This window comes from Siniperca chuatsi, linkage group LG23 (genome assembly GCF_020085105.1).
Source record: "Siniperca chuatsi isolate FFG_IHB_CAS linkage group LG23, ASM2008510v1, whole genome shotgun sequence".
Classification (NCBI taxonomy): Eukaryota; Metazoa; Chordata; class Actinopteri; order Centrarchiformes; family Sinipercidae; genus Siniperca; species Siniperca chuatsi.
This window is the reverse complement of record NC_058064.1, coordinates 17,211,932-17,232,196: the sequence shown is the minus strand read 5'-3', so window position 1 is coordinate 17,232,196 and position 20,265 is coordinate 17,211,932. Positions and strand designations below refer to the sequence as shown.

Below are 20,265 nucleotides of genomic sequence, written 5' to 3'. Positions count from 1 at the left end.
TGTAGCTTCTCCTACATGCATTGAAACAATGACTGCTCAGCCTGTAGTCAGATTTGAAATGGCAGAATGTCGCTGAAACAGAGCAGACCCTGTTTCCTTGATAAATCAAGATTAAGTATCTGTCAGCAAGTGTTGTGGTTTCCCTCAGGGAAATGCTTTCAGACTGCATTGTGTGTTGGAATGATTTTACTTAGTTTTGCCTCAAGCTCCCATATATTACCTGTATATCCTGTTAGAACCACTTAAACATAACCGGCACTCCTACAGAGCAGCCAAACGCCCTCAGTCAGCAAACCACTATATACCACATCTGGGTTTCGGGTCGATGCTTAATTCATTCTCGGATTTCCCATAATTCTTTTAATTTCATCACAGCACAAGCACATGAAGGGTGAACACACTGAGATACAGTGACTTCTTAGTCTTAGTCCTATTCCCACCACACTGAGTGCTCAGAGAAGCACATAGAAAAGCTGTTGTGAACTGGATATCCAATAAATCGCTGTTAAACAAGGCAGACAGAAAAAAGGAAGATATATTTTAATGTTAAAGCTTCTTATTTTTTAATATTTATTTGAAATAAAACTGAACAGTTAACAGTAAAACCCTGATGGCTGTGATACCAGCTGACTGTGCAGCCTCTGCCTTAATAGAAAAGCAAGTCAGAAAGCAGCTTAGCATATTTTCCCCAGAGGCTCTGCTGCTTCTGACAGTGGCAGTGCAAAATTTAACAAAATACTAGAGGAGGAGGAAGGAGGAAGAAGAAGAAGAGATAAGAGAATGGAATTGAGGAATTGTAATGAAAAGCAATGAGGGTGGGGAATGGAAGCACATATAAGCCTAAGGGGGTGGCCTCAGGGGGCCCTAGGGGTGTCCTGTTCCACCGCTAAAGGATAAATATGTTGGAAGTGATTTTTTCAATCAGTCTGCCTTTCATTCCACCATCTGCCGTCACCAGAAACTTGGAAAGCTTTTGCTCTGAAAGAACAGCACTCTCTTCCTGTTTTGTGCTTTTACATTTCCCTCCAAATAAAACCTGGTGGGTCATCATGTAAACGGTGAGTGAAGAGAAGCTGATAGATGCTTATAATCTGCACAATAATGATTTTGATCATAGTAGTAAAGAATTAATGGCAAACCGCCGCAGTGTTAGGCTCATTTTAAAAGAAACGACTGCCCAGTTGAGAGAGGATGTGGGGCACTGTTCAGAATCCAAAATGAATCATCAATCAGACTGTCTCAGTCTGGGTCTGTCTCCGCTCTTTCTCTCTGTAAGGCTTTGTCCTGCGGGAACGCGGAGATTTGAGCTTTCCTTCCTTTCTGCTCGTCTCCTCTTGAGCGAGAGAACAGGTTGCACGGCTGTGATTGATTTTTAGAGCGAGACGAGGAAAGTTTGAAAAAGAGAGATATTTGACCCAGTCCAGTGATGTAGTGGTGAATAAAATGTGGGTTTTCTTTTGACCTCTGGTGATCACCATAATGCAGTCTTTTAGCCAAATTAACAGAACACAGTTATATTTCCAGGAACCTTATCAGTTTGCTTTTGTTACTTTTATACTGTACATGTATGTGAGGGTTCCCTGGTAGATGAGATTCAAACTGTTGGCCTGCTATCAGTAAAGCTTGTAGGTACATGTTTTCTTGTATGCGTGTCTTGTGAGATACAAGTGCATCATTTCTGGGTGTTCCACGGGCTCAAATGACAGTGTTAATATGAATACAGTATATGCTCCTGAACCAGTCTTTCTTGTCTGTCTGTCCTAGAACAAACAGAAACAGTGCCAAAACTAATACGAAATGTTTCATTCCACAATATTACACAGAAATCCAGCTATTCAGAGTATTTTTCTTGTCTGTGTGGAAAGCATCATGTGGCAAAGAGTGAGACTTAAATTGTTCAATTCAGGTCATCAGTGTTTTGTTGTTGTGATGGAATATCACAATTTACTTGTTCACTGCCCATTTCCCCTCAGCCTGCTCTGTGTGCTTCAGTTAAGTGTTATCAGTCCTGTGCCAAAACACTGTACAAAAGTAGCCAGAGAAGTGGTGTGAAGTTGTTGCATTCAGCTGGTTTTACTTATAGCTTAGCATTAGTAAAGAACATTAACACTGTATCTGTTGTGTCGTGGTTGACGTTAGCTCTAATCCGATCTTCATACAATGCCTCACGGTCGTATCGCTATCGCAGGGACCTGGAGCATTTCCCTCACTACCGCTTTTAAAGAATTTGTTAACGAAAAACTGTTAAAACAACGAATTCACCTTGGGGAAGGCATGTCTTTTTAGCAACTCATCAGGAGAAGAAGTCTAAAGTAACCCAAAAAAAAAAATTATTACTTTGATAGGAAAGGGGTGATATGCCGTTCAGTCTTAAAACTAGTATATTCTGAAATTGGTTCTGACATTTGCTTTTGGAGAAAAAAAATAACAGACCACTTTTGTCAAATCTTCCACAGGATGGGTGTTAAAGTTCTGTGTTGTAATGTATAATAAATGTATAATCTCTGATTTCTTGCATTGTAATCAGATGAAATTTATCATTTGGTAAAAATCTGAAACATATCAAATTGCGGATTGGAAATCTCTTCTTTGTGTCCAGTGTATGGTTTTAGACAGAGCATGGACTAAATGACGGGATGGACTGAATTGTAAAGCTTAAGTTTAGAGGTCTAGATTACTATATTTTAGCATGTAGCCGGTTCTACAGGACCTTCTGGATATATTCATTTCTCGGCAAAAGCACGACAAAGGCGCTTAAAACACGAATTCAATTACACACATTACAGCGTTATTGTGCACGTTTACAAGCCAGATTGTACTGCCACTTGTTAACTTTCCCTACAATCTGGATTTGTCTATGGGTGATGCTACAACAGCATGATTAATTAACAGTAAATTTATAGTGGCCATGAGCCTCAAGGCCGATTCAGTCCAAATCAGGCGCTTCGGCGAAAACGCCAGTCCTCCCATTCATTTGAGTGGGGGTAGTCGGTTTAGGCTGCAGTGGTGGGGGCCGCAGGGGATGCCAAAAAAAACAACAACCTGTGATGGAAAAGTTGAAACAGAATCAACTTTTGGAGAAATGCAACCCGACCTCATGCCGTGGTGGCTAATCCGTCGATCAGACCAATCAGACTGCTCCACAGTCAGCCTGAAATAGCACTGAAACCAGCCGCTATCCAGGCGGAGTGCATGGACCAAACTATGATACTCTGCTAGTTTTGTCCTCACTTGGTTTATTTCGTGTACCCAGCTTCGACGTCTGCGTCTGGCTTGCACTATGCTGAAAAATAGCGATACCAAGAAGCTTCATTTGTGTTCATTTGTTTGAGAGAGAGAGAGAGAGAGAGACAGCGGTGGTCGAGCGACCTAGAGAGTGAATGAGGAGAGGGAGCGCTAGTAGCGAGAAAGCCGGTGAATCAGAGAAATAAAATGTTATTTAAATAACGCCTGATTTGATTTTGGTCTGAATATGGCCTAACACACTTGAAATTTTGTGCAGTTCATCCCTATAGAAAACCCCAAGTCCCCAGATCTTTGCCCCCATCAGTCTATCATCATTATCAGCAATTATATTAGTTTAAATACAACTTTAGACTGTCCAGCCTTGACATGTGATCTAGTAATTGTGACCAAGACATTTTTATTTCAGTAGTTAGTTTTATCACATGGAGTCCATTTTTATTTAATGTTTTATTTGCTAATAACTCATTGTCTTCATTTAACATTTTGTTCACCATAATAACCTTTCTTGGGCCTTATCCTATAGCAATCAGATTGCTGTGATTAGTTATAGTGTAACAACGTGTACCCAAATATTATTTGGCAGGAATGCAGCAGGTTGCCCATCAAATTGAGAAATATCGCTACCGTTAATGGAAGCAGTGCCGCAGCAGCTCCACTGCTGGCCAGCACACACTCTGTCTTCTGGACAGGTAATTTAGGGCCGACGACACACACAAGATCACACACACACATAAATACACCCACAGAAAACACACAAAAGCTCAAAGAAACACAGAAAGAGGCAGATACACATACATACATACACAGACAAGGCACACACAGTATCTGAAAATGTCAGACAATCTCTCTCACTCACGTACAACATATTTATGTTAATCCATTTTTTGTTTAAAACTAGCACAAAACGATACTGTAAAATGACGTACAGTCTTTCTGCTCTGGTAGGCATTACACTTAACAAGAGTGACACACACACACACTCATCTGCACCTTGGATGCTTTTTCTGTTTTATAGCAGACCTACTTTCACTCAGTCCCACCACTGTGTGTATGTGTGTGTGGCTGTTTATCTGAGCTTGGCCCAGTTACACTCAAGTCGTCCTTGAGTAGAACACAACTCTGCATACACACACACACACACACAAACGCAAATCTTGAAGTACCAAAGTTTTTTTTTTTTAAATGTCTCTGTAACCAGCTTTAGAGAGAGAGAGAGAGAGAGAGAGAGAGAATGGTAAGATATTCACTTGTTTTATTGACTTCAAGAAAGCTTTTGACTCTCTTTGGCATGAAGGGCTCTAACAAACTGAATTCTTCGCCCAGAGAAGAGGTGTTCGTCAGGGCTGCAATTTAAACCCGACTTTATTCAATGTGTATATATATATAAATTAACTGCCAAATAAATTAACTTACCGTACAGTTGGATCAATGTGCTGCTCCTGGCCTCTCCCTCCTAGATAGAGAGGTGAAGTCTTACCCTGATGACCTTGTTCCACTGTCTCCTGCTGAACAAGGACTGCAGCAACAGCTGGACATAGTAGAAAAGTGCTGTCAGAACTGGGCGCTGGCAGTAAATATGAAGAAAACTAATGTCATGATTTTTGAAAAATGCCCTAAATGTCAGGAGAACAAATACCAGCTTACCATAAATAATCACATCATTGAACAGAGTATGAGTTATACCTACCTTGGTATAACCAGAACAGCATTGAGAATTCTGCAGATACATTTTACACATGCACAGAAAAACACCAACAAATGCATGTAGAGCAGAATTAGGCAGATACCCACTGATAATTAACATTCAAAAAAGAACGCTCACATTTTTTAATCATCTTAAATCCAGCCCCCTAGAAAACCCTCCATTCCAAAGCCCTCCAAACCCAAGAGCTGAGCCCAGAAAAGAGTCCTCTAAGTCAGTAGGTGCTGAGACTAATTGCTCCCCCTTAGACACACACGGACCAAAACAATACTGCTTTCCAAACACCAAATTATAACGCAATGTAAAGAAACCTATTTGGAACAGTGGAAAGAAGAAACTAAAGGCCAAAGTAGATCAGAATGTTATCTGGCCCTAAAGAGAGATTATGAATTGGCAGAATATCTCTCTACTGTCAGAGACAGAAAGCAGAGACAGATCCTAACCAAGTGCAGGCTCAGTGACCACAAACTGGCAATCAAAAAAGGAAGACAAGAAATCATGGCAACCAAAAGAAAACAGAATATGTGGTCACTGTTTGACAGGTGAGGCTGAGATAGAGATGCACTTCCACCTACAATTAACAAGTTCAACTCTGTAATCTCAGATTTCAAAGAACTAAATGACTCCTGGGAGGGGGAGACAGGGCAGATCTTGCTGCCCACTATGTATGAACATGTCACAACCTGAGGGATAGTGAATGACCTAGACACACACACACACGCTCATAAAAATCAAATGTTGCAATGTTTATGTAGTTTTCATTTACTTGTATTTGTATTTTTAACTGCAAGTCAATATTTTATATTATTATTATTATTATTACTACTATATTATTACTACTATATTATTATTACTACTATATTATCTTACTTATATTCTAATAGCACATTTTTTCTGTTTTTATTTCACACATGCTTTTTGCAATGTTCATCACATCTGTTCAAACATCTGTTTCCCATGCCAATAAAGCCCAATTGAACTGAGAGAGAGAGAGAGAGAGAGAGAGGTTGTCTTACAGTTGACGTGTCATTTGTATGCAAACTGCTTTACCATTTGGTCACCCAGCTGTGTGTGTGAGAAAATGTTGCATGCGTCATCAGTCTAGTCAGTGCAGCACTGTTATCTAGCATTACTGTCTAGCTTTCAGCCGTTTGTCTGGATGCCACTTGAGCTCTGCACACACATACTCACACAGTACAAGATGTAGTCAAAGCTCCTTAGCAGATGTGTGTTTCACCATTTAATTTGTATGTTGATGTGATGACATCATTGTGACATAATCGATCATCCACATTTTGTCTGTAATGGGGAAAACCTTGCGTACCTCACGTGCAGCATCTTGGATGATGCTTGGATTTCCAAAAACATAATTTCGGAAATGACCCTGATCGGTCAAAAGAGGTTTAGTTAGCCCTTTTTAAACAGAGATCCGGCAATACTGCCATAAAGAAGACCCGTCATTATGCCGGCTGTGCTTTTTTACACTTAACCAAACAACGTAATAATGCTGCCCCAGTGTGTGATTTTCAGATAGCACGCCGGCATTCCGGAAACAACAGAGGCATGAAGTGTAACACAGAAGCGTCGGCGTCTAGTTTGACATATAACATACGCATCAGGTAACGACATTGCTTTCTACAATAATACAATAATAATAGCGGATGAACACGTCGTCAAAACGTCACACCCCTGTCCCTTCCCACTTCCCCGATTTACATAACCCTTATTTGTGCTAGCATTATATAAGGGAAAATTGCTGATTGTAAGGCAGGTGCCGTAAATGTTAAATTTCTAGATCACAGGTGCGTAAGTTACAAATGGGCTTCTTAGAACCTGCGTAAGCAAAGTTTTTTTTTTTTTTTATGCTCAGTATCTTTTTATTTATCGAATGTAAGCACCCCATCGGAAATGATCTTAAGACTATGCTCAAGTATAAATCTAAGAACATTTTTATAAATGGGGCCCCAGATCTGTATTCTCAGCTCCTCGGACATCACTGGTCAGGTTTTGGCTGAATGAAGTCTGGGGAATGATGCATATCAGCTCTCCCTTCTGGTGTTAAAGCTACACTGATTGGCCAAAGGGGAGCGCTGGCTTATTTTCAGATTTCTGTATGTATCAATCAGCACGTTTACCTGCACCTACTGACGGCTTTCTGCAGTAACCTTGTTTCGTAAACGTCATGTAAACAAGAAATCCGCTTTGTATAATCTGGATAGGCGATTAGAGAAACCTGATTTCCCCAGCTAGATTTCTCCTGGAGAACGCCGATTTCTTTGTCATGGTCTGAACATTTAACAACTATTAACATTCAGACAGATTTGTGTGGTAAGGAAAAACAGTGCTCTCACTACAGATCCTGTTCTCTCCCTGTGCCCTCAGCCCTCTTGAGACACACACACACACACACACAGAAAAGCAGGATATTGTATCACTATATCAGTTAAAGGAATAGTTTGACATTTTGGGAAATATACTTATTTGCTTTCTTGTCGAGAGTTAGCTGTTCAGATTGAAACTACTCTCATATCTGTACACTGAAAATAAAGCTACAGCCACACCAAAACCGCAACTTGTCGTTTCTACACTTATGAAAACCATCTGATTGCAAAACCAAATTTTTCTTAGTAACCTGGTTTCGTGAATGCATGTACAGTAAATGTAGTGAATATCTATCTCAGATCTCGCTGGGTAGGTCTGATGAAACTCTCAGCGCTGTTTTAAGCATTTTTACACAAGAGTAACAATTCGGAGATAGTGACTCCTGACTGACTCATGGAGCCTGCATCATTCAGGGGCTGACATCATATCGTCCAGCCCCACTGCTAATAGTACATTCACATTTCAATCATGTAGCAGACACTCCTATCCACAGTTATTCATAATAAGCGGGCTTGCTTGGCTGTTGATGGGTACCTTTCTCTTTCTGTAGTCTCAAGGCTAGCCACACCCTTAGCAACCTTCTACTGCTGTTTACACACCTCCCTTGTTACGTTCGTGTATATTTCACTTGTGCTATTGTGTCATTAGCAGTAATTAAATAAATTTGTAATCTATTGAACAGAGCCAAGATAAAGCTGACTAAATAACTGTTATTCTGTACCACATTCCTGGCAACACCTGTTCTCTTGTGTGTGACTGTGTCTGGGTGTGACAGCGGTATATTTGGTTGGGTTTGTATGTGAGTGAAAGAGATACAGCAGAGCAGCTGGGAAAGTGAACGCATAATTTCGTCAGAAGGAAAAACAAGTATGAGCACGTGTGGGAATTGGGAATAATGGGAATTGTTGCCAACACTTGCCTACAAAACACCTGCAACCACAGCACATCATCATCTTTAAATATTTGCAATAGGCTTGTTTATACTGACACAACTAATCCAAAAGAGGCAGTAGGTCAACATGTAGGTCTCCATCATGGAGCAAGATTTGCTTGTTAATTACTAATTTCCATGTCTAACAAACACACTGGAAACAAAGAGCTAGCCTACATGTAACAGCTTATTGTGGAGAAGCTGTAGAGCCCGTCAGTAACACCCACATTCATGTTCTCATTGAACATTCTGTAAAGGTTTGGTGATATTATATTACTTCTTTAAACAGATGCTTGCGCTTCAATTAGACCAAGTGTTCAGTTCTTGGAAATATACAAATTGCAAAGAAAATACAAAAGTTTCAGTACAGCAACTTTATTCATTCCATAAACTTGACTGTGGCAGCGTGTTTCCGAGAGGTGTCTACTGTGCAATTAATTACAGTTCAGTCAGAGACACTTACACCAAGGAATTGACCACTTATAACAAATGGTCATACACAAAAAGGCTGTGCTTTTTTTAGGGTGTTTTCTAAAGACTTCGAGCAGCAACAAGGAGTGTGCTGGGAGGACTAATCCTCCCGTGATCAACACTTGTTAAATCTTAGTTAAAGGAGAGGCTATGATGGCTGTGCTGTACACCTGCATGAATATGATTGGACATTACTAGTCAGCCACACAGCTGTGAATGAGCTTGTGATTGTGAAGCATGAATGAAACAGCTGATACCAGTCAGCTAATGCAACAGCTTCACAAATGGGAGGATTTACATCTCCATTGTACATTTTGTGCCTTTTGGCTTTGTATTGTGGGCATTTTGGGTACATTATACTGTCTCACTCTCCATTGGTCAACAGAGGAGTCAGAGGAAGTCGACATGTTGGCCCTCTGCCTCTGAACCAGACTCCACTCTGTTAAGGTAACATGAATGGAAACGTAATGACAGGGCTGCATCTTACAAATACAGTGATGTTTAATCACAGCGTGTGATACATGTAGATAAAGTCTCCAGCGACACAACAGGTAATATAGCGTGGCAATACATTCGTTTTCCCCTTTTTTGCAGCTTTAATTTAATAAAAATTACAGCTCACAATATAAATATGTTTTTATAAACTGGCTTTGTACTAACCTTGTATTGACTAGACTGTCCCGGTCTTTTAAGGTCTTTTAAGGACCCGCTGGATTTGGGTTGATTACCAAGGCACAAATTAAAGTTATATTTTGTTACAATACAGTAAATATCAAGAGTTAACTTATAGGTAAACGCATGATGGCAAACAAGCCCGCATTCCAAATTGTTGGAGTAATTGGGATTAGTAACTGTTATGTATATGGAGAATTTTAAATTGTAAAACCCTCCACTACTCGTTAACTGTGCTCGAACATGTGACGTCTCCTCTCAGGCCGGATATCATGAAAGAGTCTTCCATCTCATCTCCTGACAAATCCATTTTATTATTCTCATCACTACTTCTACACCAGAGCTGAGGACCTCCAACATGGCCTTCGACATGTTTTTATGTCCAGTCTTTGAAAAAAGAAGAGTGAGGAAATGCTGTTCCACTCTGTTTCTCTTTCTCCCCCACCTACCATTCCAATTCTTTCACTCCCCCGTCCATCTTTCTCTCTGTATGCCTCTCTTACTCAGCATGCTTCTTGTTAGACTGATGGGAGTCTCCGGTGCTGTGCTGTCACTGCAGTCAGCCTTGCACCTTTTTGCCTTTGTTTGTTTGTGTGTGTGTGTGTGTGTGTGTGTGTGTGTGTGTGTGTGTGTGTGTGTGTGTGTGTGTGTGTGTGTGTGTGTGTGTGTGTGTGTGTGTGTGTGAGGGGAATCTCCAAGGTCACAGGAAACAAACTGCTGAGTCACCGGCCGCTCTGTCATCAAAACAGCTTTCTCGCTGTGGCAGTTTATTAAAGTAATGCTCTGCTGTTTTTTGATTCTTAAATGTTATTTTTATATAAAGAAATGAAAGTGTTTGTCAGCCAGGTGAAAGCTAAAGTCAAGTTCTGACTTGTTTACAATGTTCTCACAATACCCAATATTCATCCGACCCCACAGTGAGCATCCCCTTATGAGCTCCTCTGTTAGCTACTTCCACCCGCTACAGTACATTTGTTACTGTTAGCATTATATAAAGGGAAACTGTAATATGTTGTTTCTTTCAGTTAATCTTTAAACCTGCATTAATTGATTTCTTTTTTAGCCAGTTGGGACCAGCGCAACAAGCCATAAACACAACATTATCACCGCATGAAGATGTTACAGCTAACATGTTAGTTAGCAAAGAGTTTCCTGTTTACACATCTAGCAGACACGTAGAGCAACATTAGCATCGGTTTTGGAGTCGTGTTTCAGACCACCTGGCGATGTAAGTTTAATATTCACTCTCCTTTTTAACTCTGTTTTGGTCTCCACGACTCCTGAGGGGAATATCTGGCTCTGTAGCTGCTAAATGTTCTCCAGCGGGTCGCTAACTTTGTGTGTCTGCCATTTGGTTCTGCGCAGGTCGTGTACAGTGGGTTTATCACAGCTTTTGTTCTGAGCTGCCTACTGAGTCTGGAAACAAAGTTGATGAGAGCAGTGAACCAAAATAGTGAAAATGTCACCCAAATGTTTTTCTCCTCTTTTGTGTAACATGTTCGTCATTTTAGTCTTTAAACACCCACTGCACTCATAATCCACGCCTTGCATGCCCGCATAACTTCTTCATTTACAAAGGTGCACTCCCAAATTTTGACTTTCAGATTGATCACACACACACACTGATTCAAAAGCATGCATCATGCACAAATGACAATGAACACACCCATATGCAGTCTCTCGCTTTCACACACAACATTGGATTACCCAGAGTCCATGCACATCCTCACACACAGGCGGAAGCTGTTTCCATGGTGATTAATGTAAACAGAGGAGAATTCTCCTGACATCCCAGTAGTGGTCAGGGCTGTTGCCATGGCAAATCCATACCTCGTAGACTGCGTTTGTGTGTCCATGTCTGTGTGATGTGAACATACAAAGAAGACAAGAAGCATCATCTTTCCTGTGCAGTCACTCCCCTTTTCAACTGAATTACACACACACACACACACACACACACACATCTTACACAACTCCTGAATTCTGTTTCTCTTAACTCAGAGGAAATCAGTTCATCAGGCTTTGTGGCATGTACATCAGAAAAACAATTTTGCCAAGATGACCAAGAAGAATAATTAGTTGAAGCAAGACAATGAAACCACAAGTCGCCGCGGCGCATGGTCGTGCTCCTCCCAATTCTTGACACTAGCTGCCCACTGCGCGCGGGGCTTGTCATTTCAAAACGGACGACTACATAGGGTTTTATTTTTTTTCACTTTGTTGAATACAAAAGTTCAAACAGGCATCTGTAGAACACGACATTAGTTCATTACATTTTCTTATGTTTTAAAGGAGCAGTATGTAAGATTTCTTGGCATTTAGCAGTGAGGTTGCAGATTACAACCAACTAAAGGCGCTTCCCTCACCCCTCCCCTTCCAAGCGCGTAGGAGAACCTATGGTGGCCTTCACGTGCCATTAGCCACTTTCAATGATGTCATATACGACCGCATCGAGTCTCCAGTCAAGTGATGAGGACGTTACTGTATTAGGCCACATTAGAGAGCCTGGGAATGACAACTGTGAGTACTGTTATGCAGAATATAGGCATTTTATCTTTTGGCAGCACGGTTCTTTAGGCCAGGGAAACCGACTTGTTTTCCCCAGCTGCTGTTTGAAGGATCAGGGACAGGTTTCCTGATCCCCGAGGACAGTACACTGGTTTCACACCAGGCCTCTGAGTTTCCTTCCAAGTGTATTCATCATCAAGGCATCAAACCAAATGCTATTTATTTATCCCATTTTATCTGATTTATTATTATACTTGTTTATTATACTTGTTCTTCTAAATATTTTCCATATTTATATATTTTCTCTACAATGACTACATTTTGTTCATCTGCATTTGTTCCATTGAGGTGTAAATTCAAAGTGCAATAACAAATTAATAAAAGATGATCATCAGATGTACTTGCTGTATTTATTGCAATGGCATACATATAAACCTTGATTCAGCAATTTATTGTTGGAAGAAGCATGGTGAACTTCTTTCTGGATCATTCCACATCAGCAACTGCATGGAAAACTGGCCTGTTGAAGACACATTAAAGTTAATATACCAGTTTATAGTTTTTATACATTTTTGTGAAAATTATGCTATTTCACCAAGAGAAGGTCTGCACCAGGTCTGATGTGGCTGGTGCAGGTATGGGGGGCACCAAACCAAGACCCCGGGGGTCATCCGGTCGAAAGCTCCTCCTTCGAGGCATCCCCGCTCCACTTGTGATTCTCCTCTTTACAATCCTTACTTGCAACTCAGAGGTGTAGCCGTAGGTTTTTTCAGTTTTCCGGGCGTATACGCTGTTTTTCTTGTACAGGAGCTGTGACTTGAAAAGGTTTTCCCTTCATGGGAGTCGATGTTGCGGGACCTCTCTCATAGCTGGAGGAACAACAGCAACTCTCAGGTATAGGCACTGCACAGCTTTGATTTAATAATTAGCAATAAGCATACATAAATATTTTCCACCAGGGCTGTAAAATGTGAAGTTTGGCTAACGTTATGTTAGTTGTTGGCTGACGTAAGCTCCACGTAAGTGTTTTTGTTTAACATGACACTTTTACTGGCAATCATTTTCAGCAGCTATGGGCTGATCTCTTCTACACTAGCTTCTACGCTGCTGCCACTTTACATGATAAAGAACTACATCTTGTCTGCTTCACCCAAAACTTTTAAGGAATTCTCATAAAAAGACCATACTGTATATCCACAATGCAAATTAATTTAGAGAGCATAGATAATAAAGTCACAGATGAAAGGCATTTTTAAATGTTTATTATCAGTGGATAGTGACCTGAAGTAATCTCGCCCTGCATGCATTGGTTCATGTTTTTCTGTTAATGTTTAATTTTGTCCTACAGAGCTCTGCATGCATGTCCCATCTGTTGTGGTATTGCTGGTGGAGTGGAGCCCACTCTTCACACCCATATGGACAATGGGTTGGATTACAAGGTCTTGAGCTTTTAGGCCAGATTCTGGTTGACGTGTCTGTTTTGTGGATTTTAATTGCCTGTACAGGCATTTTCTTTCAGTGCTCTCTCTCTCTCTCTCGTCTTCATCTTCTGCTGTCGGAGCCACAGTTAGAATACAGACTATAATTGGCACTTAATTGCTGCCGTGGCAACAGTGCTATTTAAGCCTACGCACTCAGCAACAAAGGCATATAGCATGCGCGCACACATTCAAAAAAAAAAAGAGGAAGTAAGACACATAAGGAAGGAGGTTCTTAGCTCTGTTTCCCCTTTTCATTTGAAGTGTTTATGGGGTTTTTATATATAATACTGTATGGAGACTAGTAATGGTAGTGAGGTTTTGCTGAAAACCAGTTTTTGTGTGTGTGTCTGTGTGTGTGTGACAACAGTTCTGTTTTTCTGCTCCATTGCTTTTACACAGCAGCCGTAATAAAATCCCTTACCCATCACTCCTTGCCTGCGGTTGCCATAGTGATTCAGACCACCTGCGGGTCGGAACCCTACAACAGGTCCTGAGATATAAACATGAAAAACTGACCAGTTAAGTTACATTGTGTGACTGTTAATGTTCAATATTGTACCTCATCTCAAATGATCTTATAGGTTATATTTAAAAAAGGGAGCACCTGTTATTTAATAATATACTGTTCTGACAGTAAGTCTTACTTCCCCAATGGTTACTACAGTAACTCAAATTTTATCAACAGTGGGTGCCCCCGTAACTTAGGTTTAAGACACCGACCATGAACCACAGCGTCCCCGATTCAAGTCTGGCCAGGGACCCTTGCTACATCTCCCTCCCTTATTTCATGTCAACTCTCTACTGTCTGTAATAAGGCCATAAAATTTTCCCCAAACATGGCAAAGTTGATGCCATTCTAAATGAGTTATCAGTGGAAAATTTGAAACTGCTTCAGGCTCTATGAGGTCTTGTTATTCTTTCATTCTTGATGAAACTTTGGTTGTTTGAGCCTCAGGAGCAACTTAGCTAATTAGGACGGAGACCACAATCAGTGTTTAAATAATATATATATATATTAAAGGTCTTCAACCTCTAGGCTTTGTTCCCCTTAAAGAAAAACTACGCTTTATTACTACAGCAAGGACGGCAGGTCAAAGTTGAACCAGGAGGTTTGTTTAAAACATGTATGGTCACGTTACTGCTCGTGTTTGTTGCCCAGTTGAATCCATTTTTAGTGGGGTCGCACCAATCCAGTACGCCGGCGCTGATGCAAACTATTAAGCAGATCGAGTATCGTCCATGATGTAACCGATCCACAGTAAATACAGTGTTTACCATACATTGATTTATTTGTGGCAGCCCGCCACATATTAATTTTCGCCCATGTTTCAGTTCAGTAAGTGGGACTACGCAGTCGGAGCTCCGGTCAAGCACTGAGCGATACGGTGAACAAATCTTTTGAACAAATCTTTTAATGAACTGATTCTAATGATTCAGTAGGCTACACTGAAAGAACTGCTTTGCTCATCACTATGAAGCAGCATGAGCGGGTCAGGAAGGGATAGCTGTAGCTAATGAAGAGAGAGATGTGGGACAGGAGGAGGACAGCAGCCAGCATGCATCAGTTAAATTCATCCAGTCAGGTGGGTATTGCCCCAGCAATACCTGGCCTCATGTTCCCTTATGTAAAGTGGTTCCAATCAGTTCCACGCACTGAACAGATTTTGAATTTGAGAAGAAAGAAAAAAAAAAAGAGTACTTGTGTTGGATCGGTGCTCGGCAATAAATTAATCCCCACCTTTCTCTTGCCACCAAGTTCACCTGCCCGCCGCTGTGCAAAGATACTTCTCCATACACTGGAGAAACACTCACTGCTCAGTGTGTAACAACGGGCTGCGTTCACAGCCAGCATGTTCAGAGCTGTTTGTCTGAACTCTGCAGATGCCATTGGAACTGTGGTGGCACCAAAAAGCAACACAGGGACTCCTGAAAATGTGAGTTTCTTGAGATACAATTACTAAAACTCTTAGTTGTTAAAATTGTTAGTCATGTGACAAGCAAGCCCTGGCTGCTGTGTAATAGGGCATTTTCAGCCTAAATTGCAACAAAAATCAATACAACAAATTTCTGTGTCAGACAAAAGGTTTGGGTCCTGCTTTGGTGGGCTCCAACACTGTTGAGGTCATGCGTTGGACTCCCATTGTGCCAAAACCACTCGGCCTGCTGGGTAATGGATGATGCTTCAGATGAAATGTTTCTGTCTGAGAGCCAAATGGCTTGTGCCCAAAACCGAAGCGGGAGCAAGCCAGGTCTTTTTCCACCAAACCACACCACCTACCTGCCAACTACATTTCATCTCTCTCTCTCCGTCTTTGTCAGTGTCACACAAACCCTCCAATCATTTTCTCTGATATTCTTTCTTCCCGCCTTTCCATTTCATCTCTGCTTTGGGTTTTCCTTCAATCTTTTTCTTATTCACAGCCTATCAACTACCTCTGTGCATGTTTGTGTGTGTGTGTGTGTGTGTGTGTGTGTGTGTGTGTGTGTGTGTGTGTGTGTTTTCAGGAACTGGCCTATCTTCACTGGCATTGAGACAGTGGCTAGCAATTCAAGCAGATTACTTTGTATTCAAAGCACATGAACATAATGATGCGTGTGTGTGTGTTAATGTGTGTGTATGTGGTCGGCTCAGTGATGACGGTAGTTTGACGCTGTATAATTGTCCTTGTCCATGCTCTGTCATTATCAGGCCTTCTGCTATGTGTGTGTGTGTGTGTGTGTGTGTGTGTGTGTGTGAGCCGAGTCCATTCAGAGGCAACCGCTTCTGCTTTGATTAAACTGCTAATTATTGATCGGGCAGGCACAGCCCTACCGAGCTGACATTATCCCTCTCTGCATGCGTGTGTGTGTGTGAGCCATATGCATCCAGAAAGATAACCGTTTTTTTCCCAGCTGCCTTTTTTTTGTAACCCTTTTTGTTATTTGAGTTATGAGTCTTTCATCTGTTAAATCAATGATTTTTGACACTCTACTTTATTTCATTTGAATAAAAGCGCTGTTCATACCCAGTTGCATTTACCTTTCAGATCGATGTTATTACGGCCAAAATAAAACTCATAGAATTTAGATTCTACAGATTAAAGCCCTTCACAGTGATGGGAGCAGTGACGAAATATTTTGGAAAGATTAGGACTTTGTTAAGAAGCTGATAAATATTGCAGCATGAAATGGATGCAGGAGCAATGTTCTCTAATCACTGAACAGGGAGTTAACAAAGGGCTACAGATTAGATTGTGCAGGGAGCGTGTTTGTGATTGAGCCTGATCTCGTGAGGGACGTGTTAACATTTTGCAGTTAATGAATTAATACAATTACTGTGTGCCATTACTGCCATTTCACAGCCTTAATTTATGTCAATTCCTCTGTACCTGACCACTTTCTGAGCCAACAGAAGTGCAGTAATGGACTTTCTGGTGTTGTCTAGGATACGTGTCTGCATCATTGACTCACTACTTTAATGACCTTGTTTATGTAGGTTTGTTAATGCAGGTGTGAAATCATGGCAGCGAGACAAAAGCTCGAGCCATTTTCACTCCATAATTAGGTTACTTTATTTATCAAATATCAGCCACGCCTCCTCTCTGAGATAGCAGACGGCGAAACAAGACAGGATTTTACAAACCGACAATCTTGAGTTAAACAGTAGAACTACACCATTTACACTCTAAAGCTAGTCTACGAGGAATGTGCTCTTGCATACATTTGATTGGTCAATGCCGCGCGTTGCGGTCACATGGCGTCACGGCAAACGTTGAGCAAGGTTCTGCTTTTGTGTCGGACGAAGCTGAGTTTAGTTTTTTGCCAGAGCCCTCTGTGCAATCTCATTGAAATGAATGAGGGGGCTGCGATTTTTTTTCACACAGAGCCAATGTCGGTCTGAACTACAGCCGAAACGATTATTCCATCAATCGATTAGTTGACAGGCAGAAAATGATTTAGCAAGCCTTTGTTTTAATAATCAATCATTAAAGTAATTTTTCATGCAAAAATGCTAAAATGCCAGCTTCTCAATTGTGAGGATTTGCTGCTTTACTCTGTTTAATATCATTATAAACTGAATGTCTTGGAGTGAGTTTATGACTGTCGGTCGGACAAAACAAGCCATCTGATGACATCACCCTGGGGATTTAAGAAAGTATAATGGGTGTTTTATACACCGAACGATTAATCAGTCTCTACCAACTACTTCTTCCACTTTATAATTCCTCCTCACTATGACGACTAATATTAGATGAACTTTATTGATCTCATGCAGGGTAATTGAAGTGTCACAGCAGCAAAAATGTCCTGACTGTAATGACTTTGGTGATCCCCTGAATTTTCATCTAGCACCATCATCAGGTCGAAATACATTATATGTATATATACAATACAGCTGTACTTTGTGTTTAATGCTAATTGTCAAATATTAGCATGCTAACATGCTAAACTAAGACGGTGAACGTGGTAAACATAAGCATGTTAGCCTTGCCATTGTGAGCATGTTAGCATATTGACTTTAGCATTTAGATCAAAGTCCCGCTGTCCCTAAGTACAGTCTCACAGAGACGCTAGCGTGGTGTTAGTCTTGTTTGAGTATATCAGCTTTTAGTCCTATCATAGCTAGTAGCTAATTAGCTAGTAAGCTAATTAGTCCAGCCAGTAAAGTAATCAGGGGAAGGAACATGTTTTCTTGTTGATGGATATATACAGTTGGTGTTGACACATGATCATTCAGCAGTCTTTGTTTTAATCACACTCAACTCATTTTGCTGCTGCATTGCATTCTGGTCTGTTTTACTATGGCCTCTTAGCCTCTTCTGTAATGGATTTCTCTATGTATGATTGTTTCATGGTGGCCCTCCAGAAAGAAGCTCTTGCTCTTTGACTCCGAAGGGTTAACACCAAAACCTAATGTTTACCACAGCTGTGTAAGATTGCTGAAACATTTTCCACTACCACACTTTACCGCAGCAGCTGGAAGTAGTGCCAGGTCATTACTGTTTTTAGCAGTTTTACCTTGGTTCCAGGTGGATTTTCAGGTAGAAGAATCTGATGACTGAACAACTTTATAGGATGAATGTATTTTCAGCTTGACATTGAGAAACACTGATGGCTGCTGTCAGTCTCCATGTTAAATGTGTCACTGTCACCTTGTCAGCCTATTCTAGTCTTTCCGTTTCTATCTCTGTCTTACACGGTGTGTGTGTGTGTGTGTGTGTGTGTGTGAGAGAGAGAGAGAGAGACAGACTGTTTCACTGTTGGATATGTGCTTGATGGAGAAACACACACACACATGCACACACCGTTGCTGCCAATACATTTCCTGCTCGGCGCACTGACAGAGGCAGTGGAGCTCGACTGACACAATTACACAGGTTCATACAGGAGGAAATGCAATCATTGTTGCCGCGGGTAACGGCAAGCGGGGACTGCCAGCTAGTCAACCCCTGACACACACTCAAACACAGCCCAGTTTGTGAACTCAGCTGCCAGATGTTATACAAGCACCCTGTCTCCAATCAAATGAACCCACAGGCCCTTTAGCGCTCGTGTGTGTGTGTGTGTGTGTGTGTGTGTGTGTGTGGCAAGCAAATACATGTGAAGTGGACCATGCTGTGTTCCTGCTGTGTGTGTGTGTGTGTGTGTGTGTGTGTGTGTTCGTGAACCTGCAGAGTATCTTATTTATTAAGTCCATTCTGCCTCCATTCACATTTGTCGCTCACACACACACACACACACACTTACACCCACACACACTCTATCTCTCTCTCTCTCCTGACCTTTTTCCTCATTTCAGTACAATTCAGCTTCATTTTTCTTTCACATCTTCCCACCATTCTGACATTTTATTCAGTATGAATGAACAGAGTGTATGTGTGTGTAAATGCAAATGATACACAAATCCTTTCTGTACTGATGTCGTTTTTGTTGCGCTTGGTTGCATTATCATAATTGCTAACTGTTTTTACTATAACCTGTTGTGATTATGGAGCTGAAAGCAGGAAAGGTTCCAGTCAGTGCTGCAGTTTATGAATGGCTCTTCCACAAGGGTGACAAATTAAAGGAGAAAACCAACATAAAGTGTCAGTGCTCCTTGAAATAGATGCCCCAAATCTCAGGAATTCTACTGGAGGGATGAACACCATCTATTCCCTCATTTGGTGTTTTGATGGTGGTGGTGGAGAGCGCTGTCCAGAATCTCACCTACAGTAGGTGTCAATGGGAGAGCCATAGTAGGGTTGAAGGTTTACCAGTGATTTTAAAATTGAATGAAGTTTGATTCTTGAAGAACACATTTGCTGATAGTTAATGATAAATTTACATTATTCTAATTTTCTGATGTTAGAGTTGTTAGAAGAAACCGCTGCAGGTGAAGTTGATCCAGTTATATTACTCTAATAACGGCAGTTCAAGGTCGGTCAAAATTCCATCTACCACCATTTTGTGGAAGTGGTAATGAGGTTTGGAGAAGGCCTCGATTAATATAACTATTAATTTACCCAAAATAAATAAAAACTTTTCTCATAAAATTTAATTTAATCATTTTCTCTTAAAAGCAAACACATGTAAGAAGAAACAAAGTATGCAATGCAGGGCATTATTCTGCAGCAAAAATACATTTGTCTGTTGAAGATATTATATATGTAATATTTGAAAGAATACATTAATACATTACCCTATTTCTAGTAGGTTATTTCTTATGTCACCATTTTAATTCTACTTAATTCTCCGCCTTAGTGTTTACTCACAAACTACTTTAATTTGCTCACCTTGCTTTTCCCTTCAGTTCTCTTTTCCCCCAACACACACCTACACCTCTGTTTCACCTTCTTCACCTGCAATTCTGTTTTCACAACAGCAGGTGAGCTGCGTGTGGAGGAAGCTTGTTG

The 20,265-nt window shown here is 40.9% G+C and overlaps 1 protein-coding gene across 2 annotated transcripts in view; it reads left to right on the top strand.

Moving 5' to 3' along the window:
• The window catches only part of camk1da (calcium/calmodulin-dependent protein kinase 1Da), a 66,648-nt gene that overhangs the window by 8,867 nt on the left and 37,516 nt on the right, over nt 1-20,265 (top strand). Inside the window, exon 1 of one of the 2 annotated variants that reach the window (XM_044186418.1) lies at nt 1,039-1,058. The exons of the other annotated variant lie outside the window; for it this stretch is intronic. The gene's annotated coding sequence lies outside the window, so the exon portion shown is untranslated. Of the gene's footprint in view, nt 1-1,038; nt 1,059-20,265 lie in introns of those variants that run through there. 2 annotated transcript variants of the gene reach the window in all.